Below are 24,886 nucleotides of genomic sequence, written 5' to 3' on the forward strand. Positions count from 1 at the left end.
GCGGCCACAACGCAGAGTACTAAACACTATAGGATCACAGCGAGCTACCAAAGATTGCTTGTAAAGCCTACTCATGCTCTGACAGAGACCTGTACAAGCTGGCTGAACTCTTCATTTAGCGCTCGAAATGAATCAACTGAAGAACCAGCTGAACTTGAGACAGTTGGTACGTTGTGATTCTTTGAAAAAGTTCCTTTTTCCGTGAAATTGGAATATCTCAATTGCATCCTCCTCACATCTTTTCTCCTCTCATCACTCCAAATTCTCAAGACTCATTGGTTGAGAAAAGCAGAACACTCTCCACCAATATGTTCAATGACATGTTTGAAAAGGCTCTGCTGAGATTCGAACTCAGGATCTCCTGTTTACTAGACAGGCGCTTTAACCAACTAAGCCACAGCGCCTGTAGATGCCAAGTATGTTGCAGGTCAGAACACCGCTACACGTATTTATTTCAAACATGTCTCATTCATTTAACCCATATCTCTGTCTTGCAAAATCACGTCACAAAACAGATGTTATTTACTAATATTGGAATCGATATGAACTCTTTCAATTGTCTAGCAACAGGATTTCTTAAGCTATGTTTTGGGACCCAAAGTGGGCCCGAGTATGTGAGAGGTGGGCAGCGCGATATCAGTAAACATTTTGAGTCACAAGCTATTTCTTCTTAATTTCGGTCATCCGAAGACAGTACATTTTTCATTTGGGTCTCAAACTGAATAAACTCAAGATACTCTGACATGGATTCTTAAACTATGGTTTGGGACCCAAAGTGGGAATATCGCGAGATATGAGTAAACATTCAGAATCATACACGATTTCTTCATCATTTTGGTTGTTTTGGGGAAACTACATTTCTCAGTTGGATCTCGAGATTAAAAATGGTAAAAACCTAAGAAAAAGCAGATGAATCAGTTAATGTAAGTAATTAACCTACCATGAGATGGGGACTTTGTCAAATGGAAGAGTTATTGAGTTTCTTAACTCACACAGTAAGTTTCAACTCATTCAAAATTACAACCCTTTTGAAATGGAAATTCTTTGCCGTGAACGGATTGAGAATGGGGTTCCTGCGGCCACAACGCAGAGTACTAAACACTATAGGATCACAGCGAGCTACCAAAGATTGCTTGTAAAGCCTACTCATGCTCTGACAGAGACCTGTACAAGCTGGCTGAACTCTTCATTTAGCGCTCGAAATGAATCAACTGAAGAACCAGCTGAACTTGAGATAGTTGGTACGTTGTAATTCTTTGAAAAAGTTCCTTTTTCCGTGAAATTGGAATATCTCAATTGCATCCTCCTCACATCTTTTCTCCTCTCATCACTCCAAATTCTCAAGACTCATTGGTTGAGAAAAGCAGAACACTCTCCACCAATATGTTCAATGACATGTTTGAAAAGGCTCTGCTGAGATTCGAACTCAGGATCTCCTGTTTACTAGACAGGCGCTTTAACCAACTAAGCCACAGCGCCTGTAGATGCCAAGTATGTTGCAGGTCAGAACACCGCTACACGTATTTATTTCAAACATGTCTCATTCATTTAACCCATATCTCTGTCTTGCAAAATCACGTCACAAAACAGATGTTATTTACTAATATTGGAATCGATATGAACTCTTTCAATTGTCTAGCAACAGGATTTCTTAAGCTATGTTTTGGGACCCAAAGTGGGCCCGAGTATGTGAGAGGTGGGCAGCGCGATATCAGTAAACATTTTGAGTCACAAGCTATTTCTTCTTAATTTCGGTCATCCGAAGACAGTACATTTTTCATTTGGGTCTCAAACTGAATAAACTCAAGATACTCTGACATGGATTCTTAAACTATGGTTTGGGACCCAAAGTGGGAATATCGCGAGATATGAGTAAACATTCAGAATCATACACGATTTCTTCATCATTTTGGTTGTTTTGGGGAAACTACATTTCTCAGTTGGATCTCGAGATTAAAAATGGTAAAAACCTAAGAAAAAGCAGATGAATCAGTTAATGTAAGTAATTAACCTACCATGAGATGGGGACTTTGTCAAATGGAAGAGTTAAACTCACACAGTAAGTTTCAACTCATTCAAAATTACAACCCTTTTGAAATGGAAATTCTTTGCCGTGACACGGATTGAGAACGGGGTTCCTGCGGCCACAACGCAGAGTACTAAACACTATAGGATCACAGCGAGCTACCAAAGATTGCTTGTAAAGCCTACTCATGCTCTGACAGAGACCTGTACAAGCTGGCTGAACTCTTCATTTAGCGATCGAAATGAATCAACTGAAGAACCAGCTGAACTTGAGACAGTTGGTACGTTGTGATTCTTTGAAAAAGTTCCCTTTTTCCGTGAAATTGGAATATCTCAATTGCATCCTCCTCACATCTTTTCTCCTCTCATCACTCCAAATTCTCAAGACTCATTGGTTGAGAAAAGCAGAACACTCTCCACCAATATGTTCAATGACATGTTTGAAAAGGCTCTGCTGAGATTCAAACTCAGGATCTCCTGTTTACTAGACAGGCGCTTTAACCAACTAAGCCACAGCGCCTGTAGATGCCAAGTATGTTGCAGGTCAGAACACCGCTACACGTATTTATTTCAAACATGTCTCATTCATTTAACCCATATCTCTGTCTTGCAAAATCACGTCACAAAACAGATGTTATTTACTAATATTGGAATTGATATGAACTCTTTCAATTGTCTAGCAACAGGATTTCTTAAGCTCTGTTTTGGGACCCAAAGTGGGCCCGAGTATGTGAGAGGTGGGCAGCGCGATATCAGTAAACATTTTGAGTCACAAGCTATTTCTTCTTAATTTCGGTCATCCGAAGACAGTACATTTTTCATTTGGGTCTCAAACTGAATAAACTCAAGATACTCTGACATGGATTCTTAAACCATGGTTTGGGACCCAAAGTGGGAATATCGCGAGATATGAGTAAACATTCAGAATCATACACGATTTCTTCATCATTTTGGTTGTTTTGGGGAAACTACATTTCTCAGTTGGATCTCGAGATTAAAAATGGTAAAAACCTAAGAAAAAGCAGATGAATCAGTTAATGTAAGTAATTAACCTACCATGAGATGGGGACTTTGTCAAATGGAAGAGTTAAACTCACACAGTAAGTTTCAACTCATTCAAAATACAACCCTTTTGAAATGGAAATTCTTTGCCGTGAATGGGATTCAGAATGGGGTTCCTGCGGCCACAACGCAGAGTACTAAACACTATAGGATCACAGCGAGCTACCAAAGATTGCTTGTAAAGCCTACTCATGCTCTGACAGAGACCTGTACAAGCTGGCTGAACTCTTCATTTAGCGCTCGAAATGAATCAACTGAAGAACCAGCTGAACTTGAGACAGTTGGTACGTTGTAATTCTTTGAAAAAGTTCCCTTTTTCCGTGAAATTGGAATATCTCAATTTCATCCTCCTCACATCTTTTCTCCTCTCATCACTCCAAATTCTCAAGACTCATTGGTTGAGAAAAGCAGAACACTCTCCACCAATATGTTCAATGACATGTTTGAAAAGGCTCTGCTGAGATTCGAACTCAGGATCTCCTGTTTACTAGACAGGCGCTTTAACCAACTAAGCCACAGCGCCTGTAGATGCCAAGTATGTTGCAGGTCAGAACACCGCTACACGTATTTATTTCAAACATGTCTCATTCATTTAACCCATATCTCTGTCTTGCAAAATCACGTCACAAAACAGATGTTATTTACTAATATTGGAATCGATATGAACTCTTTCAATTGTCTAGCAACAGGATTTCTTAAGCTATGTTTTGGGACCCAAAGTGGGCCCGAGTATGTGAGAGGTGGGCAGCGCGATATCAGTAAACATTTTGAGTCACAAGCTATTTCTTCTTAATTTCGGTCATCCGAAGACAGTACATTTTTCATTTGGGTCTCAAACTGAATAAACTCAAGATACTCTGACATGGATTCTTAAACTATGGTTTGGGACCCAAAGTGGGAATATCGCGAGATATGAGTAAACATTCAGAATCATACACGATTTCTTCATCATTTTGGTTGTTTTGGGGAAACTACATTTCTCAGTTGGATCTCGAGATTAAAAATGGTAAAAACCTAAGAAAAAGCAGATGAATCAGTTAATGTAAGTAATTAACCTACCATGAGATGGGGACTTTGTCAAATGGAAGAGTTAAACTCACACAGTAAGTTTCAACTCATTCAAAATACAACCCTTTTGAAATGGAAATTCTTTGCCGTGAATGGGATTCAGAATGGGGTTCCTGCGGCCACAACGCAGAGTACTAAACACTATAGGATCACAGCGAGCTACCAAAGATTGCTTGTAAAGCCTACTCATGCTCTGACAGAGACCTGTACAAGCTGGCTGAACTCTTCATTTAGCGCTCGAAATGAATCAACTGAAGAACCAGCTGAACTTGAGACAGTTGGTACGTTGTGATTCTTTGAAAAAGTTCCTTTTTCCGTGAAATTGGAATATCTCAATTGCATCCTCCTCACATCTTTTCTCCTCTCATCACTCCAAATTCTCAAGACTCATTGGTTGAGAAAAGCAGAACACTCTCCACCAATATGTTCAATGACATGTTTGAAAAGGCTCTGCTGAGATTCGAACTCAGGATCTCCTGTTTACTAGACAGGCGCTTTAACCAACTAAGCCACAGCGCCTGTAGATGCCAAGTATGTTGCAGGTCAGAACACCGCTACACGTATTTATTTCAAACATGTCTCATTCATTTAACCCATATCTCTGTCTTGCAAAATCACGTCACAAAACAGATGTTATTTACTAATATTGGAATCGATATGAACTCTTTCAATTGTCTAGCAACAGGATTTCTTAAGCTATGTTTTGGGACCCAAAGTGGGCCCGAGTATGTGAGAGGTGGGCAGCGCGATATCAGTAAACATTTTGAGTCACAAGCTATTTCTTCTTAATTTCGGTCATCCGAAGACAGTACATTTTTCATTTGGGTCTCAAACTGAATAAACTCAAGATACTCTGACATGGATTCTTAAACTATGGTTTGGGACCCAAAGTGGGAATATCGCGAGATATGAGTAAACATTCAGAATCATACACGATTTCTTCATCATTTTGGTTGTTTTGGGGAAACTACATTTCTCAGTTGGATCTCGAGATTAAAAATGGTAAAAACCTAAGAAAAAGCAGATGAATCAGTTAATGTAAGTAATTAACCTACCATGAGATGGGGACTTTGTCAAATGGAAGAGTTATTGAGTTTCTTAACACACACAGTAAGTTTCAACTCATTCAAAATACAACCCTTTTGAAATGGAAATTCTTTGCCGTGAATGGGATTCAGAATGGGGTTCCTGCGGCCACAACGCAGAGTACTAAACACTATAGGATCACAGCGAGCTACCAAAGATTGCTTGTAAAGCCTACTCATGCTCTGACAGAGACCTGTACAAGCTGGCTGAACTCTTCATTTAGCGCTCGAAATGAATCAACTGAAGAACCAGCTGAACTTGAGACAGTTGGTACGTTGTGATTCTTTGAAAAAGTTCACTTTTTCCGTGAAATTGGAATATCTCAATTGCATCCTCCTCACATCTTTTCTCCTCTCATCACTCCAAATTCTCAAGACTCATTGGTTGAGAAAAGCAGAACACTCTCCACCAATATGTTCAATGACATGTTTGAAAAGGCTCTGCTGAGATTCGAACTCAGGATCTCCTGTTTACTAGACAGGCGCTTTAACCAACTAAGCCACAGCGCCTGTAGATGCCAAGTATGTTGCAGGTCAGAACACCGCTACACGTATTTATTTCAAACATGTCTCATTCATTTAACCCATATCTCTGTCTTGCAAAATCACGTCACAAAACAGATGTTATTTACTAATATTGGAATCGATATGAACTCTTTCAATTGTCTAGCAACAGGATTTCTTAAGCTATGTTTTGGGACCCAAAGTGGGCCCGAGTATGTGAGAGGTGGGCAGCGCGATATCAGTAAACATTTTGAGTCACAAGCTATTTCTTCTTAATTTCGGTCATCCGAAGACAGTACATTTTTCATTTGGGTCTCAAACTGAATAAACTCAAGATACTCTGACATGGATTCTTAAACTATGGTTTGGGACCCAAAGTGGGAATATCGCGAGATATGAGTAAACATTCAGAATCATACACGATTTCTTCATCATTTTGGTTGTTTTGGGGAAACTACATTTCTCAGTTGGATCTCGAGATTAAAAATGGTAAAAACCTAAGAAAAAGCAGATGAATCAGTTAATGTAAGTAATTAACCTACCATGAGATGGGGACTTTGTCAAATGGAAGAGTTAAGTTTCTTAACACACACAGTAAGTTTCAACTCATTCAAAATACAACCCTTTTGAAATGGAAATTCTTTGCCGTGAATGGGATTCAGAATGGGGTTCCTGCGGCCACAACGCAGAGTACTAAACACTATAGGATCACAGCGAGCTACCAAAGATTGCTTGTAAAGCCTACTCATGCTCTGACAGAGACCTGTACAAGCTGGCTGAACTCTTCATTTAGCGCTCGAAATGAATCAACTGAAGAACCAGCTGAACTTGAGACAGTTGGTACGTTGTGATTCTTTGAAAAAGTTCACTTTTTCCGTGAAATTGGAATATCTCAATTGCATCCTCCTCACATCTTTTCTCCTCTCATCACTCCAAATTCTCAAGACTCATTGGTTGAGAAAAGCAGAACACTCTCCACCAATATGTTCAATGACATGTTTGAAAAGGCTCTGCTGAGATTCGAACTCAGGATCTCCTGTTTACTAGACAGGCGCTTTAACCAACTAAGCCACAGCGCCTGTAGATGCCAAGTATGTTGCAGGTCAGAACACCGCTACACGTATTTATTTCAAACATGTCTCATTCATTTAACCCATATCTCTGTCTTGCAAAATCACGTCACAAAACAGATGTTATTTACTAATATTGGAATCGATATGAACTCTTTCAATTGTCTAGCAACAGGATTTCTTAAGCTATGTTTTGGGACCCAAAGTGGGCCCGAGTATGTGAGAGGTGGGCAGCGCGATATCAGTAAACATTTTGAGTCACAAGCTATTTCTTCTTAATTTCGGTCATCCGAAGACAGTACATTTTTCATTTGGGTCTCAAACTGAATAAACTCAAGATACTCTGACATGGATTCTTAAACTATGGTTTGGGACCCAAAGTGGGAATATCGCGAGATATGAGTAAACATTCAGAATCATACACGATTTCTTCATCATTTTGGTTGTTTTGGGGAAACTACATTTCTCAGTTGGATCTCGAGATTAAAAATGGTAAAAACCTAAGAAAAAGCAGATGAATCAGTTAATGTAAGTAATTAACCTACCATGAGATGGGGACTTTGTCAAATGGAAGAGTTATTGAGTTTCTTAACACACACAGTAAGTTTCAACTCATTCAAAATACAACCCTTTTGAAATGGAAATTCTTTGCCGTGAATGGGATTCAGAATGGGGTTCCTGCGGCCACAACGCAGAGTACTAAACACTATAGGATCACAGCGAGCTACCAAAGATTGCTTGTAAAGCCTACTCATGCTCTGACAGAGACCTGTACAAGCTGGCTGAACTCTTCATTTAGCGCTCGAAATGAATCAACTGAAGAACCAGCTGAACTTGAGACAGTTGGTACGTTGTGATTCTTTGAAAAAGTTCACTTTTTCCGTGAAATTGGAATATCTCAATTGCATCCTCCTCACATCTTTTCTCCTCTCATCACTCCAAATTCTCAAGACTCATTGGTTGAGAAAAGCAGAACACTCTCCACCAATATGTTCAATGACATGTTTGAAAAGGCTCTGCTGAGATTCGAACTCAGGATCTCCTGTTTACTAGACAGGCGCTTTAACCAACTAAGCCACAGCGCCTGTAGATGCCAAGTATGTTGCAGGTCAGAACACCGCTACACGTATTTATTTCAAACATGTCTCATTCATTTAACCCATATCTCTGTCTTGCAAAATCACGTCACAAAACAGATGTTATTTACTAATATTGGAATCGATATGAACTCTTTCAATTGTCTAGCAACAGGATTTCTTAAGCTATGTTTTGGGACCCAAAGTGGGCCCGAGTATGTGAGAGGTGGGCAGCGCGATATCAGTAAACATTTTGAGTCACAAGCTATTTCTTCTTAATTTCGGTCATCCGAAGACAGTACATTTTTCATTTGGGTCTCAAACTGAATAAACTCAAGATACTCTGACATGGATTCTTAAACTATGGTTTGGGACCCAAAGTGGGAATATCGCGAGATATGAGTAAACATTCAGAATCATACACGATTTCTTCATCATTTTGGTTGTTTTGGGGAAACTACATTTCTCAGTTGGATCTCGAGATTAAAAATGGTAAAAACCTAAGAAAAAGCAGATGAATCAGTTAATGTAAGTAATTAACCTACCATGAGATGGGGACTTTGTCAAATGGAAGAGTTATTGAGTTTCTTAACACACACAGTAAGTTTCAACTCATTCAAAATACAACCCTTTTGAAATGGAAATTCTTTGCCGTGAATGGGATTCAGAATGGGGTTCCTGCGGCCACAACGCAGAGTACTAAACACTATAGGATCACAGCGAGCTACCAAAGATTGCTTGTAAAGCCTACTCATGCTCTGACAGAGACCTGTACAAGCTGGCTGAACTCTTCATTTAGCGCTCGAAATGAATCAACTGAAGAACCAGCTGAACTTGAGACAGTTGGTACGTTGTGATTCTTTGAAAAAGTTCACTTTTTCCGTGAAATTGGAATATCTCAATTGCATCCTCCTCACATCTTTTCTCCTCTCATCACTCCAAATTCTCAAGACTCATTGGTTGAGAAAAGCAGAACACTCTCCACCAATATGTTCAATGACATGTTTGAAAAGGCTCTGCTGAGATTCGAACTCAGGATCTCCTGTTTACTAGACAGGCGCTTTAACCAACTAAGCCACAGCGCCTGTAGATGCCAAGTATGTTGCAGGTCAGAACACCGCTACACGTATTTATTTCAAACATGTCTCATTCATTTAACCCATATCTCTGTCTTGCAAAATCACGTCACAAAACAGATGTTATTTACTAATATTGGAATCGATATGAACTCTTTCAATTGTCTAGCAACAGGATTTCTTAAGCTATGTTTTGGGACCCAAAGTGGGCCCGAGTATGTGAGAGGTGGGCAGCGCGATATCAGTAAACATTTTGAGTCACAAGCTATTTCTTCTTAATTTCGGTCATCCGAAGACAGTACATTTTTCATTTGGGTCTCAAACTGAATAAACTCAAGATACTCTGACATGGATTCTTAAACTATGGTTTGGGACCCAAAGTGGGAATATCGCGAGATATGAGTAAACATTCAGAATCATACACGATTTCTTCATCATTTTGGTTGTTTTGGGGAAACTACATTTCTCAGTTGGATCTCGAGATTAAAAATGGTAAAAACCTAAGAAAAAGCAGATGAATCAGTTAATGTAAGTAATTAACCTACCATGAGATGGGGACTTTGTCAAATGGAAGAGTTATTGAGTTTCTTAACACACACAGTAAGTTTCAACTCATTCAAAATACAACCCTTTTGAAATGGAAATTCTTTGCCGTGAATGGGATTCAGAATGGGGTTCCTGCGGCCACAACGCAGAGTACTAAACACTATAGGATCACAGCGAGCTACCAAAGATTGCTTGTAAAGCCTACTCATGCTCTGACAGAGACCTGTACAAGCTGGCTGAACTCTTCATTTAGCGCTCGAAATGAATCAACTGAAGAACCAGCTGAACTTGAGACAGTTGGTACGTTGTGATTCTTTGAAAAAGTTCACTTTTTCCGTGAAATTGGAATATCTCAATTGCATCCTCCTCACATCTTTTCTCCTCTCATCACTCCAAATTCTCAAGACTCATTGGTTTGAAAAGCAGAACACTCTCCACCAATATGTTCAATGACATGTTTGAAAAGGCTCTGCTGAGATTCGAACTCAGGATCTCCTGTTTACTAGACAGGCGCTTTAACCAACTAAGCCACAGCGCCTGTAGATGCCAAGTATGTTGCAGGTCAGAACACCGCTACACGTATTTATTTCAAACATGTCTCATTCATTTAACCCATATCTCTGTCTTGCAAAATCACGTCACAAAACAGATGTTATTTACTAATATTGGAATCGATATGAACTCTTTCAATTGTCTAGCAACAGGATTTCTTAAGCTATGTTTTGGGACCCAAAGTGGGCCCGAGTATGTGAGAGGTGGGCAGCGCGATATCAGTAAACATTTTGAGTCACAAGCTATTTCTTCTTAATTTCGGTCATCCGAAGACAGTACATTTTTCATTTGGGTCTCAAACTGAATAAACTCAAGATACTCTGACATGGATTCTTAAACTATGGTTTGGGACCCAAAGTGGGAATATCGCGAGATATGAGTAAACATTCAGAATCATACACGATTTCTTCATCATTTTGGTTGTTTTGGGGAAACTACATTTCTCAGTTGGATCTCGAGATTAAAAATGGTAAAAACCTAAGAAAAAGCAGATGAATCAGTTAATGTAAGTAATTAACCTACCATGAGATGGGGACTTTGTCAAATGGAAGAGTTAAACTCACACAGTAAGTTTCAACTCATTCAAAATACAACCCTTTTGAAATGGAAATTCTTTGCCGTGAATGGGATTCAGAATGGGGTTCCTGCGGCCACAACGCAGAGTACTAAACACTATAGGATCACAGCGAGCTACCAAAGATTGCTTGTAAAGCCTACTCATGCTCTGACAGAGACCTGTACAAGCTGGCTGAACTCTTCATTTAGCGCTCGAAATGAATCAACTGAAGAACCAGCTGAACTTGAGACAGTTGGTACGTTGTAATTCTTTGAAAAAGTTCCCTTTTTCCGTGAAATTGGAATATCTCAATTTCATCCTCCTCACATCTTTTCTCCTCTCATCACTCCAAATTCTCAAGACTCATTGGTTGAGAAAAGCAGAACACTCTCCACCAATATGTTCAATGACATGTTTGAAAAGGCTCTGCTGAGATTCGAACTCAGGATCTCCTGTTTACTAGACAGGCGCTTTAACCAACTAAGCCACAGCGCCTGTAGATGCCAAGTATGTTGCAGGTCAGAACACCGCTACACGTATTTATTTCAAACATGTCTCATTCATTTAACCCATATCTCTGTCTTGCAAAATCACGTCACAAAACAGATGTTATTTACTAATATTGGAATCGATATGAACTCTTTCAATTGTCTAGCAACAGGATTTCTTAAGCTATGTTTTGGGACCCAAAGTGGGCCCGAGTATGTGAGAGGTGGGCAGCGCGATATCAGTAAACATTTTGAGTCACAAGCTATTTCTTCTTAATTTCGGTCATCCGAAGACAGTACATTTTTCATTTGGGTCTCAAACTGAATAAACTCAAGATACTCTGACATGGATTCTTAAACTATGGTTTGGGACCCAAAGTGGGAATATCGCGAGATATGAGTAAACATTCAGAATCATACACGATTTCTTCATCATTTTGGTTGTTTTGGGGAAACTACATTTCTCAGTTGGATCTCGAGATTAAAAATGGTAAAAACCTAAGAAAAAGCAGATGAATCAGTTAATGTAAGTAATTAACCTACCATGAGATGGGGACTTTGTCAAATGGAAGAGTTATTGAGTTTCTTAACACACACAGTAAGTTTCAACTCATTCAAAATACAACCCTTTTGAAATGGAAATTCTTTGCCGTGAATGGGATTCAGAATGGGGTTCCTGCGGCCACAACGCAGAGTACTAAACACTATAGGATCACAGCGAGCTACCAAAGATTGCTTGTAAAGCCTACTCATGCTCTGACAGAGACCTGTACAAGCTGGCTGAACTCTTCATTTAGCGCTCGAAATGAATCAACTGAAGAACCAGCTGAACTTGAGACAGTTGGTACGTTGTGATTCTTTGAAAAAGTTCACTTTTTCCGTGAAATTGGAATATCTCAATTGCATCCTCCTCACATCTTTTCTCCTCTCATCACTCCAAATTCTCAAGACTCATTGGTTGAGAAAAGCAGAACACTCTCCACCAATATGTTCAATGACATGTTTGAAAAGGCTCTGCTGAGATTCGAACTCAGGATCTCCTGTTTACTAGACAGGCGCTTTAACCAACTAAGCCACAGCGCCTGTAGATGCCAAGTATGTTGCAGGTCAGAACACCGCTACACGTATTTATTTCAAACATGTCTCATTCATTTAACCCATATCTCTGTCTTGCAAAATCACGTCACAAAACAGATGTTATTTACTAATATTGGAATCGATATGAACTCTTTCAATTGTCTAGCAACAGGATTTCTTAAGCTATGTTTTGGGACCCAAAGTGGGCCCGAGTATGTGAGAGGTGGGCAGCGCGATATCAGTAAACATTTTGAGTCACAAGCTATTTCTTCTTAATTTCGGTCATCCGAAGACAGTACATTTTTCATTTGGGTCTCAAACTGAATAAACTCAAGATACTCTGACATGGATTCTTAAACTATGGTTTGGGACCCAAAGTGGGAATATCGCGAGATATGAGTAAACATTCAGAATCATACACGATTTCTTCATCATTTTGGTTGTTTTGGGGAAACTACATTTCTCAGTTGGATCTCGAGATTAAAAATGGTAAAAACCTAAGAAAAAGCAGATGAATCAGTTAATGTAAGTAATTAACCTACCATGAGATGGGGACTTTGTCAAATGGAAGAGTTATTGAGTTTCTTAACACACACAGTAAGTTTCAACTCATTCAAAATACAACCCTTTTGAAATGGAAATTCTTTGCCGTGAATGGGATTCAGAATGGGGTTCCTGCGGCCACAACGCAGAGTACTAAACACTATAGGATCACAGCGAGCTACCAAAGATTGCTTGTAAAGCCTACTCATGCTCTGACAGAGACCTGTACAAGCTGGCTGAACTCTTCATTTAGCGCTCGAAATGAATCAACTGAAGAACCAGCTGAACTTGAGACAGTTGGTACGTTGTGATTCTTTGAAAAAGTTCCTTTTTCCGTGAAATTGGAATATCTCAATTGCATCCTCCTCACATCTTTTCTCCTCTCATCACTCCAAATTCTCAAGACTCATTGGTTGAGAAAAGCAGAACACTCTCCACCAATATGTTCAATGACATGTTTGAAAAGGCTCTGCTGAGATTCGAACTCAGGATCTCCTGTTTACTAGACAGGCGCTTTAACCAACTAAGCCACAGCGCCTGTAGATGCCAAGTATGTTGCAGGTCAGAACACCGCTACACGTATTTATTTCAAACATGTCTCATTCATTTAACCCATATCTCTGTCTTGCAAAATCACGTCACAAAACAGATGTTATTTACTAATATTGGAATCGATATGAACTCTTTCAATTGTCTAGCAACAGGATTTCTTAAGCTATGTTTTGGGACCCAAAGTGGGCCCGAGTATGTGAGAGGTGGGCAGCGCGATATCAGTAAACATTTTGAGTCACAAGCTATTTCTTCTTAATTTCGGTCATCCGAAGACAGTACATTTTTCATTTGGGTCTCAAACTGAATAAACTCAAGATACTCTGACATGGATTCTTAAACTATGGTTTGGGACCCAAAGTGGGAATATCGCGAGATATGAGTAAACATTCAGAATCATACACGATTTCTTCATCATTTTGGTTGTTTTGGGGAAACTACATTTCTCAGTTGGATCTCGAGATTAAAAATGGTAAAAACCTAAGAAAAAGCAGATGAATCAGTTAATGTAAGTAATTAACCTACCATGAGATGGGGACTTTGTCAAATGGAAGAGTTATTGAGTTTCTTAACACACACAGTAAGTTTCAACTCATTCAAAATACAACCCTTTTGAAATGGAAATTCTTTGCCGTGAATGGGATTCAGAATGGGGTTCCTGCGGCCACAACGCAGAGTACTAAACACTATAGGATCACAGCGAGCTACCAAAGATTGCTTGTAAAGCCTACTCATGCTCTGACAGAGACCTGTACAAGCTGGCTGAACTCTTCATTTAGCGCTCGAAATGAATCAACTGAAGAACCAGCTGAACTTGAGACAGTTGGTACGTTGTGATTCTTTGAAAAAGTTCACTTTTTCCGTGAAATTGGAATATCTCAATTGCATCCTCCTCACATCTTTTCTCCTCTCATCACTCCAAATTCTCAAGACTCATTGGTTGAGAAAAGCAGAACACTCTCCACCAATATGTTCAATGACATGTTTGAAAAGGCTCTGCTGAGATTCGAACTCAGGATCTCCTGTTTACTAGACAGGCGCTTTAACCAACTAAGCCACAGCGCCTGTAGATGCCAAGTATGTTGCAGGTCAGAACACCGCTACACGTATTTATTTCAAACATGTCTCATTCATTTAACCCATATCTCTGTCTTGCAAAATCACGTCACAAAACAGATGTTATTTACTAATATTGGAATCGATATGAACTCTTTCAATTGTCTAGCAACAGGATTTCTTAAGCTATGTTTTGGGACCCAAAGTGGGCCCGAGTATGTGAGAGGTGGGCAGCGCGATATCAGTAAACATTTTGAGTCACAAGCTATTTCTTCTTAATTTCGGTCATCCGAAGACAGTACATTTTTCATTTGGGTCTCAAACTGAATAAACTCAAGATACTCTGACATGGATTCTTAAACTATGGTTTGGGACCCAAAGTGGGAATATCGCGAGATATGAGTAAACATTCAGAATCATACACGATTTCTTCATCATTTTGGTTGTTTTGGGGAAACTACATTTCTCAGTTGGATCTCGAGATTAAAAATGGTAAAAACCTAAGAAAAAGCAGATGAATCAGTTAATGTAAGTAATTAACCTACCATGAGATGGGGACTTTGTCAAATGGAAGAGTTAAACTCACACAGTAAGTTTCAACTCATTCAAAATTACAACCCTTTTGAAATGGAAATTCTTTGCCGTGAATGGGATTCAGAATGGGGTTCCTGCGGCCACAACGCAGAGTACTAAACACTATAGGATCACAGCGAGCTACCAAAGATTGCTTGTAAAGCCTACTCATGCTCTGACAGAGACCTGTACAAGCTGGCTGAACTCTTCATTTAGCGCTCGAAATGAATCAACTGAAGAACCAGCTGAACTTGAGACAGTTGGTACGTTGTAATTCTTTGAAAAAGTTCCCTTTTCCGTGAAATTGGAATATCTCAATTTCATCCTCCTCACATCTTTTCTCCTCTCATCACTCCAAATTCTCAAGACTCATTGGTTGAGAAAAGCAGAACACTCTCCACCAATATGTTCAATGACATGTTTGAAAAGGCTCTGCTGAGATTCGAACTCAGGATCTCCTGTTTACTAGACAGGCGCTTTAACCAACTAAGCCACAGCGCCTGTAGATGCCAAGTATGTTGCAGGTCAGAACACCGCTACACGTATTTATTTCAAACATGTCTCATTCATTTAACCCATATCTCTGTCTTGCAAAATCACGTCACAAAACAGATGTTATTTACTAATATTGGAATCGATATGAACTCTTTCAATTGTCTAGCAACAGGATTTCTTAAGCTATGTTTTGGGACCCAAAGTGGGCCCGAGTATGTGAGAGGTGGGCAGCGCGATATCAGTAAACATTTTGAGTCACAAGCTATTTCTTCTTAATTTCGGTCATCCGAAGACAGTACATTTTTCATTTGGGTCTCAAACTGAATAAACTCAAGATACTCTGACATGGATTCTTAAACTATGGTTTGGGACCCAAAGTGGGAATATCGCGAGATATGAGTAAACATTCAGAATCATACACGATTTCTTCATCATTTTGGTTGTTTTGGGGAAACTACATTTCTCAGTTGGATCTCGAGATTAAAAATGGTAAAAACCTAAGAAAAAGCAGATGAATCAGTTAATGTAAGTAATTAACCTACCATGAGATGGGGACTTTGTCAAATGGAAGAGTTAAACTCACACAGTAAGTTTCAACTCATTCAAAATTACAACCCTTTTGAAATGGAAATTCTTTGCCGTGAATGGGATTCAGAATGGGGTTCCTGCGGCCACAACGCAGAGTACTAAACACTATAGGATCACAGCGAGCTACCAAAGATTGCTTGTAAAGCCTACTCATGCTCTGACAGAGACCTGTACAAGCTGGCTGAACTCTTCATTTAGCGCTCGAAATGAATCAACTGAAGAACCAGCTGAACTTGAGACAGTTGGTACGTTGTAATTCTTTGAAAAAGTTCCCTTTTTCCGTGAAATTGGAATATCTCAATTTCATCCTCCTCACATCTTTTCTCCTCTCATCACTCCAAATTCTCAAGACTCATTGGTTGAGAAAAGCAGAACACTCTCCACCAATATGTTCAATGACATGTTTGAAAAGGCTCTGCTGAGATTCGAACTCAGGATCTCCTGTTTACTAGACAGGCGCTTTAACCAACTAAGCCACAGCGCCTGTAGATGCCAAGTATGTTGCAGGTCAGAACACCGCTACACGTATTTATTTCAAACATGTCTCATTCATTTAACCCATATCTCTGTCTTGCAAAATCACGTCACAAAACAGATGTTATTTACTAATATTGGAATCGATATGAACTCCTTCAATTGTCTAGCAACAGGATTTCTTAAGCTATGTTTTGGGACCCAAAGTGGGCCCGAGTATGTGAGAGGTGGGCAGCGCGATATCAGTAAACATTTTGAGTCACAAGCTATTTCTTCTTAATTTCGGTCATCCGAAGACAGTACATTTTTCATTTGGGTCTCAAACTGAATAAACTCAAGATACTCTGACATGGATTCTTAAACTATGATTTGGGACCCAAAGTGGGAATATCGCGAGATATGAGTAAACATTCAGAATCATACACGATTTCTTCATCATTTTGGTTGTTTTGGGGAAACTACATTTCTCAGTTGGATCTCGAGATTAAAAATGGTAAAAACCTAAGAAAAAGCAGATGAATCAGTTAATGTAAGTAATTAACCTACCATGAGATGGGGACTTTGTCAAATGGAAGAGTTATTGAGTTTCTTAACACACACAGTAAGTTTCAACTCATTCAAAATACAACCCTTTTGAAATGGAAATTCTTTGCCGTGAATGGGATTCAGAATGGGGTTCCTGCGGCCACAACGCAGAGTACTAAACACTATAGGATCACAGCGAGCTACCAAAGATTGCTTGTAAAGCCTACTCATGCTCTGACAGAGACCTGTACAAGCTGGCTGAACTCTTCATTTAGCGCTCGAAATGAATCAACTGAAGAACCAGCTGAACTTGAGACAGTTGGTACGTTGTGATTCTTTGAAAAAGTTCACTTTTTCCGTGAAATTGGAATATCTCAATTGCATCCTCCTCACATCTTTTCTCCTCTCATCACTCCAAATTCTCAAGACTCATTGGTTGAGAAAAGCAGAACACTCTCCACCAATATGTTCAATGACATGTTTGAAAAGGCTCTGCTGAGATTCGAACTCAGGATCTCCTGTTTACTAGACAGGCGCTTTAACCAACTAAGCCACAGCGCCTGTAGATGCCAAGTATGTTGCAGGTCAGAACACCGCTACACGTATTTATTTCAAACATGTCTCATTCATTTAACCCATATCTCTGTCTTGCAAAATCACGTCACAAAACAGATGTTATTTACTAATATTGGAATCGATATGAACTCCTTCAATTGTCTAGCAACAGGATTTCTTAAGCTATGTTTTGGGACCCAAAGTGGGCCCGAGTATGTGAGAGGTGGGCAGCGCGATATCAGTAAACATTTTGAGTCACAAGCTATTTCTTCTTAATTTCGGTCATCCGAAGACAGTACATTTTTCATTTGGGTCTCAAACTGAATAAACTCAAGATACTCTGACATGGATTCTTAAACTATGGTTTGGGACCCAAAGTGGGAATATCGCGAGATATGAGTAAACATTCAGAATCATACACGATTTCTTCATCATTTTGGTTGTTTTGGGGAAACTACATTTCTCAGTTGGATCTCGAGATTAAAAATGGTAAAAACCTAAGAAAAAGCAGATGAATCAGTTAATGTAAGTAATTAACCTACCATGAGATGGGGACTTTGTCAAATGGAAGAGTTATTAGTTTCTTAACTCACACAGTAAGTTTCAACTCATTCAAAATACAACCCTTTTGAAATGGAAATTCTTTGCCGTGAATGGGATTCAGAATGGGGTTCCTGCGGCCACAACGCAGAGTACTAAACACTATAGGATCACAGCGAGCTACCAAAGATTGCTTGTAAAGCCTACTCATGCTCTGACAGAGACCTGTACAAGCTGGCTGAACTCTTCATTTAGCGCTCGAAATGAATCAACTGAAGAACCAGCTGAACTTGAGACAGTTGGTACGTTGTAATTCTTTGAAAAAGTTCCCTTTTCCGTGAAATTGGAATATCTCAATTTCATCCTCCTCACATCTTTTCTCCTCTCATCACTCCAAATTCTCAAGACTCATTGGTTGAGAAAAGCAGAACACTCTCCACCAATATGTTCAATGACATGTTTGAAAAGGCTCTGCTGAGATTCGAACTCAGGATCTCCTGTTTACTAGACAGGCGCTTTAACCAACTAAGCCACAGCGCCTGTAGATGCCAAGTATGTTGCAGGTCAGAACACCGCTACACGTATTTATTTCAAACATGTCTCATTCATTTAACCCATATCTCTGTCTTGCAAAATCACGTCACAAAACAGATGTTATTTACTAATATTGGAATCGATATGAACTCTTTCAATTGTCTAGCAACAGGATTTCTTAAGCTATGTTTTGGGACCCAAAGTGGGCCCGAGTATGTGAGAGGTGGGCAGCGCGATATCAGTAAACATTTTGAGTCACAAGCTATTTCTTCTTAATTTCGGTCATCCGAAGACAGTACATTTTTCATTTGGGTCTCAAACTGAATAAACTCAAGATACTCTGACATGGATTCTTAAACTATGGTTTGGGACCCAAAGTGGGAATATCGCGAGATATGAGTAAACATTCAGAATCATACACGATTTCTTCATCATTTTGGTTGTTTTGGGGAAACTACATTTCTCAGTTGGATCTCGAGATTAAAAATGGTAAAAACCTAAGAAAAAGCAGATGAATCAGTTAATGTAAGTAATTAACCTACCATGAGATGGGGACTTTGTCAAATGGAAGAGTTAAGTTTCTCACACAGTAAGTTTCAACTCATTCAAAATACAACCCTTTTGAAATGGAAATTCTTTGCCGTGAATGGGATTCAGAATGGGGTTCCTGCGGCCACAACGCAGAGTACTAAACACTATAGGATCACAGCGAGCTACCAAAGATTGCTTGTAAAGCCTACTCATGCTCTGACAGAGACCTGTACAAGCTGGCTGAACTCTTCATTTAGCGCTCGAAATGAATCAACTGAAGAACCAGCTGAACTTGAGACAGTTGGTACGTTGTAATTCTTTGAAAAAGTTCCCTTTTTCCGTGAAATTGGAATATCTCAATTTCATCCTCCTCACATCTTTTCTCCTCTCATCACTCCAAATTCTCAAGACTCATTGGTTGAGAAAAGCAGAACACTCTCCACCAATATGTTCAATGACATGTTTGAAAAGGCTCTGCTGAGATTCGAACTCAGGATCTCCTGTTTACTAGACAGGCGCTTTAACCAACTAAGCCACAGCGCCTGTAGATGCCAAGTATGTTGCAGGTCAGAACACCGCTACACGTATTTATTTCAAACATGTCTCATTCATTTAACCCATATCTCTGTCTTGCAAAATCACGTCACAAAACAGATGTTATTTACTAATATTGGAATCGATATGAACTCTTTCAATTGTCTAGCAACAGGATTTCTTAAGCTATGTTTTGGGACCCAAAGTGGGCCCGAGTATGTGAGAGGTGGGCAGCGCGATATCAGTAAACATTTTGAGTCACAAGCTATTTCTTCTTAATTTCGGTCATCCGAAGACAGTACATTTTTCATTTGGGTCTCAAACTGAATAAACTCAAGATACTCTGACATGGATTCTTAAACTATGGTTTGGGACCCAAAGTGGGAATATCGCGAGATATGAGTAAACATTCAGAATCATACACGATTTCTTCATCATTTTGGTTGTTTTGGGGAAACTACATTTCTCAGTTGGATCTCGAGATTAAAAATGGTAAAAACCTAAGAAAAAGCAGATGAATCAGTTAATGTAAGTAATTAACCTACCATGAGATGGGGACTTTGTCAAATGGAAGAGTTAAACTCACACAGTAAGTTTCAACTCATTCAAAATTACAACCCTTTTGAAATGGAAATTCTTTGCCGTGAATGGGATTGAGAATGGGGTTCCTGCGGCCACAACGCAGAGTACTAAACACTATAGGATCACAGCGAGCTACCAAAGATTGCTTGTAAAGCCTACTCATGCTCTGACAGAGACCTGTACAAGCTGGCTGAACTCTTCATTTAGCGCTTGAAATGAATCAACTGAAGAACCAGCTGAACTTGAGACAGTTGGTACGTTGTAATTCTTTGAAAAAGTTCCCTTTTTCCGTGAAATTGGAATATCTCAATTTCATCCTCCTCACATCTTTTCTCCTCTCATCACTCCAAATTCTCAAGACTCATTGGTTGAGAAAAGCAGAACACTCTCCACCAATATGTTCAATGACATGTTTGAAAAGGCTCTGCTGAGATTCGAACTCAGGATCTCCTGTTTACTAGACAGGCGCTTTAACCAACTAAGCCACAGCGCCTGTAGATGCCAAGTATGTTGCAGGTCAGAACACCGCTACACGTATTTATTTCAAACATGTCTCATTCATTTAACCCATATCTCTGTCTTGCAAAATCACGTCACAAAACAGATGTTATTTACTAATATTGGAATCGATATGAACTCTTTCAATTGTCTAGCAACAGGATTTCTTAAGCTATGTTTTGGGACCCAAAGTGGGCCCGAGTATGTGAGAGGTGGGCAGCGCGATATCAGTAAACATTTTGAGTCACAAGCTATTTCTTCTTAATTTCGGTCATCCGAAGACAGTACATTTTTCATTTGGGTCTCAAACTGAATAAACTCAAGATACTCTGACATGGATTCTTAAACTATGGTTTGGGACCCAAAGTGGGAATATCGCGAGATATGAGTAAACATTCAGAATCATACACGATTTCTTCATCATTTTGGTTGTTTTGGGGAAACTACATTTCTCAGTTGGATCTCGAGATTAAAAATGGTAAAAACCTAAGAAAAAGCAGATGAATCAGTTAATGTAAGTAATTAACCTACCATGAGATGGGGACTTTGTCAAATGGAAGAGTTAAACTCACACAGTAAGTTTCAACTCATTCAAAATACAACCCTTTTGAAATGGAAATTCTTTGCCGTGAACGGGATTCAGAATGGGGTTCCTGCGGCCACAACGCAGAGTACTAAACACTATAGGATCACAGCGAGCTACCAAAGATTGCTTGTAAAGCCTACTCATGCTCTGACAGAGACCTGTACAAGCTGGCTGAACTCTTCATTTAGCGCTTGAAATGAATCAACTGAAGAACCAGCTGAACTTGAGACAGTTGGTACGTTGTAATTCTTTGAAAAAGTTCCCTTTTTCCGTGAAATTGGAATATCTCAATTTCATCCTCCTCACATCTTTTCTCCTCTCATCACTCCAAATTCTCAAGACTCATTGGTTGAGAAAAGCAGAACACTCTCCACCAATATGTTCAATGACATGTTTGAAAAGGCTCTGCTGAGATTCGAACTCAGGATCTCCTGTTTACTAGACAGGCGCTTTAACCAACTAAGCCACAGCGCCTGTAGATGCCAAGTATGTTGCAGGTCAGAACACCGCTACACGTATTTATTTCAAACATGTCTCATTCATTTAACCCATATCTCTGTCTTGCAAAATCACGTCACAAAACAGATGTTATTTACTAATATTGGAATCGATATGAACTCCTTCAATTGTCTAGCAACAGGATTTCTTAAGCTATGTTTTGGGACCCAAAGTGGGCCCGAGTATGTGAGAGGTGGGCAGCGCGATATCAGTAAACATTTTGAGTCACAAGCTATTTCTTCTTAATTTCGGTCATCCGAAGACAGTACATTTTTCATTTGGGTCTCAAACTGAATAAACTCAAGATACTCTGACATGGATTCTTAAACTATGATTTGGGACCCAAAGTGGGAATATCGCGAGATATGAGTAAACATTCAGAATCATACACGATTTCTTCATCATTTTGGTTGTTTTGGGGAAACTACATTTCTCAGTTGGATCTCGGGATTAAAAATGGTAAAAACCTAAGAAAAAGCAGATGAATCAGTTAATGTAAGTAATTAACCTACCATGAGATGGGGACTTTGTCAAATGGAAGAGTTATTGAGTTTCTTAACACACACAGTAAGTTTCAACTCATTCAAAATACAACCCTTTTGAAATGGAAATTCTTTGCCGTGAATGGGATTCAGAATGGGGTTCCTGCGGCCACAACGCAGAGTACTAAACACTATAGGATCACAGCGAGCTACCAAAGATTGCTTGTAAAGCCTACTCATGCTCTGACAGAGACCTGTACAAGCTGGCTGAACTCTTCATTTAGCGCTCGAAATGAATCAACTGAAGAACCAGCTGAACTTGAGACAGTTGGTACGTTGTGATTCTTTGAAAAAGTTCCTTTTCCGTGAAATTGGAATATCTCAATTGCATCCTCCTCACATCTTTTCTCCTCTCATCACTCCAAATTCTCAAGACTCATTGGTTGAGAAAAGCAGAACACTCTCCACCAATATGTTCAATGACATGTTTGAAAAGGCTCTGCTGAGATTCGAACTCAGGATCTCCTGTTTACTAGACAGGCGCTTTAACCAACTAAGCCACAGCGCCTGTAGATGCCAAGTATGTTGCAGGTCAGAACACCGCTACACGTATTTATTTCAAACATGTCTCATTCATTTAACCCATATCTCTGTCTTGCAAAATCACGTCACAAAACAGATGTTATTTACTAATATTGGAATCGATATGAACTCTTTCAATTGTCTAGCAACAGGATTTCTTAAGCTATGTTTTGGGACCCAAAGTGGGCCCGAGTATGTGAGAGGTGGGCAGCGCGATATCAGTAAACATTTTGAGTCACAAGCTATTTCTTCTTAATTTCGGTCATCCGAAGACAGTACATTTTTCATTTGGGTCTCAAACTGAATAAACTCAAGATACTCTGACATGGATTCTTAAACTATGGTTTGGGACCCAAAGTGGGAATATCGCGAGATATGAGTAAACATTCAGAATCATACACGATTTCTTCATCATTTTGGTTGTTTTGGGGAAACTACATTTCTCAGTTGGATCTCGAGATTAAAAATGGTAAAAACCTAAGAAAAAGCAGATGAATCAGTTAATGTAAGTAATTAACCTACCATGAGATGGGGACTTTGTCAAATGGAAGAGTTATTGAGTTTCTTAACACACACAGTAAGTTTCAACTCATTCAAAATACAACCCTTTTGAAATGGAAATTCTTTGCCGTGAATGGGATTCAGAATGGGGTTCCTGCGGCCACAACGCAGAGTACTAAACACTATAGGATCACAGCGAGCTACCAAAGATTGCTTGTAAAGCCTACTCATGCTCTGACAGAGACCTGTACAAGCTGGCTGAACTCTTCATTTAGCGCTCGAAATGAATCAACTGAAGAACCAGCTGAACTTGAGACAGTTGGTACGTTGTGATTCTTTGAAAAAGTTCACTTTTTCCGTGAAATTGGAATATCTCAATTGCATCCTCCTCACATCTTTTCTCCTCTCATCACTCCAAATTCTCAAGACTCATTGGTTGAGAAAAGCAGAACACTCTCCACCAATATGTTCAATGACATGTTTGAAAAGGCTCTGCTGAGATTCGAACTCAGGATCTCCTGTTTACTAGACAGGCGCTTTAACCAACTAAGCCACAGCGCCTGTAGATGCCAAGTATGTTGCAGGTCAGAACACCGCTACACGTATTTATTTCAAACATGTCTCATTCATTTAACCCATATCTCTGTCTTGCAAAATCACGTCACAAAACAGATGTTATTTACTAATATTGGAATCGATATGAACTCTTTCAATTGTCTAGCAACAGGATTTCTTAAGCTATGTTTTGGGACCCAAAGTGGGCCCGAGTATGTGAGAGGTGGGCAGCGCGATATCAGTAAACATTTTGAGTCACAAGCTATTTCTTCTTAATTTCGGTCATCCGAAGACAGTACATTTTTCATTTGGGTCTCAAACTGAATAAACTCAAGATACTCTGACATGGATTCTTAAACTATGGTTTGGGACCCAAAGTGGGAATATCGCGAGATATGAGTAAACATTCAGAATCATACACGATTTCTTCATCATTTTGGTTGTTTTGGGGAAACTACATTTCTCAGTTGGATCTCGAGATTAAAAATGGTAAAAACCTAAGAAAAAGCAGATGAATCAGTTAATGTAAGTAATTAACCTACCATGAGATGGGGACTTTGTCAAATGGGAAGTTAGTTAAACTCACACAGTAAGTTTCAACTCATTCAAAATACAACCCTTTTGAAATGGAAATTCTTTGCCGTGAATGGGATTCAGAATGGGGTTCCTGCGGCCACAACGCAGAGTACTAAACACTATAGGATCACAGCGAGCTACCAAAGATTGCTTGTAAAGCCTACTCATGCTCTGACAGAGACCTGTACAAGCTGGCTGAACTCTTCATTTAGCGCTCGAAATGAATCAACTGAAGAACCAGCTGAACTTGAGACAGTTGGTACGTTGTGATTCTTTGAAAAAGTTCCCTTTTTCCGTGAAATTGGAATATCTCAATTGCATCCTCCTCACATCTTTTCTCCTCT

At 39.5% G+C, this 24,886-nt stretch overlaps 23 non-coding genes across 23 annotated transcripts; all 23 read right to left on the bottom strand.

Moving 5' to 3' along the window:
* Positions 1-330: 330 nt before the first annotated feature.
* Positions 331-404, bottom strand: trnat-agu. Its single transcript has one exon. It is a non-coding gene; the product is annotated as a tRNA-Thr (tRNA).
* Positions 405-1,405: 1,001 nt separating this feature from the next.
* trnat-agu lies at positions 1,406-1,479 on the bottom strand. Its single transcript has one exon. It is a non-coding gene; the product is annotated as a tRNA-Thr (tRNA).
* Positions 1,480-2,471: 992 nt separating this feature from the next.
* trnat-agu lies at positions 2,472-2,545 on the bottom strand. The gene has a single exon. It is a non-coding gene; the product is annotated as a tRNA-Thr (tRNA).
* A 991-nt stretch (positions 2,546-3,536) lies between these two features.
* trnat-agu lies at positions 3,537-3,610 on the bottom strand. The gene has a single exon. It is a non-coding gene; the product is annotated as a tRNA-Thr (tRNA).
* A 990-nt stretch (positions 3,611-4,600) lies between these two features.
* Positions 4,601-4,674, bottom strand: trnat-agu. The gene has a single exon. It is a non-coding gene; the product is annotated as a tRNA-Thr (tRNA).
* Positions 4,675-5,676: 1,002 nt separating this feature from the next.
* Positions 5,677-5,750, bottom strand: trnat-agu. Its single transcript has one exon. It is a non-coding gene; the product is annotated as a tRNA-Thr (tRNA).
* A 999-nt stretch (positions 5,751-6,749) lies between these two features.
* Positions 6,750-6,823, bottom strand: trnat-agu. The gene has a single exon. It is a non-coding gene; the product is annotated as a tRNA-Thr (tRNA).
* A 1,002-nt stretch (positions 6,824-7,825) lies between these two features.
* On the bottom strand, positions 7,826-7,899 carry trnat-agu. The gene has a single exon. It is a non-coding gene; the product is annotated as a tRNA-Thr (tRNA).
* A 1,002-nt stretch (positions 7,900-8,901) lies between these two features.
* trnat-agu lies at positions 8,902-8,975 on the bottom strand. The gene has a single exon. It is a non-coding gene; the product is annotated as a tRNA-Thr (tRNA).
* Positions 8,976-9,976: 1,001 nt separating this feature from the next.
* On the bottom strand, positions 9,977-10,050 carry trnat-agu. The gene has a single exon. It is a non-coding gene; the product is annotated as a tRNA-Thr (tRNA).
* A 991-nt stretch (positions 10,051-11,041) lies between these two features.
* trnat-agu lies at positions 11,042-11,115 on the bottom strand. The gene has a single exon. It is a non-coding gene; the product is annotated as a tRNA-Thr (tRNA).
* Positions 11,116-12,117: 1,002 nt separating this feature from the next.
* Positions 12,118-12,191, bottom strand: trnat-agu. Its single transcript has one exon. It is a non-coding gene; the product is annotated as a tRNA-Thr (tRNA).
* A 1,001-nt stretch (positions 12,192-13,192) lies between these two features.
* Positions 13,193-13,266, bottom strand: trnat-agu. The gene has a single exon. It is a non-coding gene; the product is annotated as a tRNA-Thr (tRNA).
* A 1,002-nt stretch (positions 13,267-14,268) lies between these two features.
* On the bottom strand, positions 14,269-14,342 carry trnat-agu. Its single transcript has one exon. It is a non-coding gene; the product is annotated as a tRNA-Thr (tRNA).
* Positions 14,343-15,333: 991 nt separating this feature from the next.
* Positions 15,334-15,407, bottom strand: trnat-agu. The gene has a single exon. It is a non-coding gene; the product is annotated as a tRNA-Thr (tRNA).
* Positions 15,408-16,399: 992 nt separating this feature from the next.
* trnat-agu lies at positions 16,400-16,473 on the bottom strand. The gene has a single exon. It is a non-coding gene; the product is annotated as a tRNA-Thr (tRNA).
* Positions 16,474-17,475: 1,002 nt separating this feature from the next.
* Positions 17,476-17,549, bottom strand: trnat-agu. Its single transcript has one exon. It is a non-coding gene; the product is annotated as a tRNA-Thr (tRNA).
* A 1,000-nt stretch (positions 17,550-18,549) lies between these two features.
* On the bottom strand, positions 18,550-18,623 carry trnat-agu. Its single transcript has one exon. It is a non-coding gene; the product is annotated as a tRNA-Thr (tRNA).
* A 994-nt stretch (positions 18,624-19,617) lies between these two features.
* trnat-agu lies at positions 19,618-19,691 on the bottom strand. Its single transcript has one exon. It is a non-coding gene; the product is annotated as a tRNA-Thr (tRNA).
* Positions 19,692-20,683: 992 nt separating this feature from the next.
* On the bottom strand, positions 20,684-20,757 carry trnat-agu. Its single transcript has one exon. It is a non-coding gene; the product is annotated as a tRNA-Thr (tRNA).
* Positions 20,758-21,748: 991 nt separating this feature from the next.
* trnat-agu lies at positions 21,749-21,822 on the bottom strand. Its single transcript has one exon. It is a non-coding gene; the product is annotated as a tRNA-Thr (tRNA).
* Positions 21,823-22,822: 1,000 nt separating this feature from the next.
* Positions 22,823-22,896, bottom strand: trnat-agu. The gene has a single exon. It is a non-coding gene; the product is annotated as a tRNA-Thr (tRNA).
* Positions 22,897-23,898: 1,002 nt separating this feature from the next.
* On the bottom strand, positions 23,899-23,972 carry trnat-agu. The gene has a single exon. It is a non-coding gene; the product is annotated as a tRNA-Thr (tRNA).
* Between the last annotated feature and the right edge of the window lie 914 nt (positions 23,973-24,886).

The sequence above is a fragment of the Oncorhynchus gorbuscha genome, linkage group LG10 (genome assembly GCF_021184085.1).
Source record: "Oncorhynchus gorbuscha isolate QuinsamMale2020 ecotype Even-year linkage group LG10, OgorEven_v1.0, whole genome shotgun sequence".
In the NCBI taxonomy this organism is placed as follows: domain Eukaryota; kingdom Metazoa; phylum Chordata; class Actinopteri; order Salmoniformes; family Salmonidae; genus Oncorhynchus; species Oncorhynchus gorbuscha.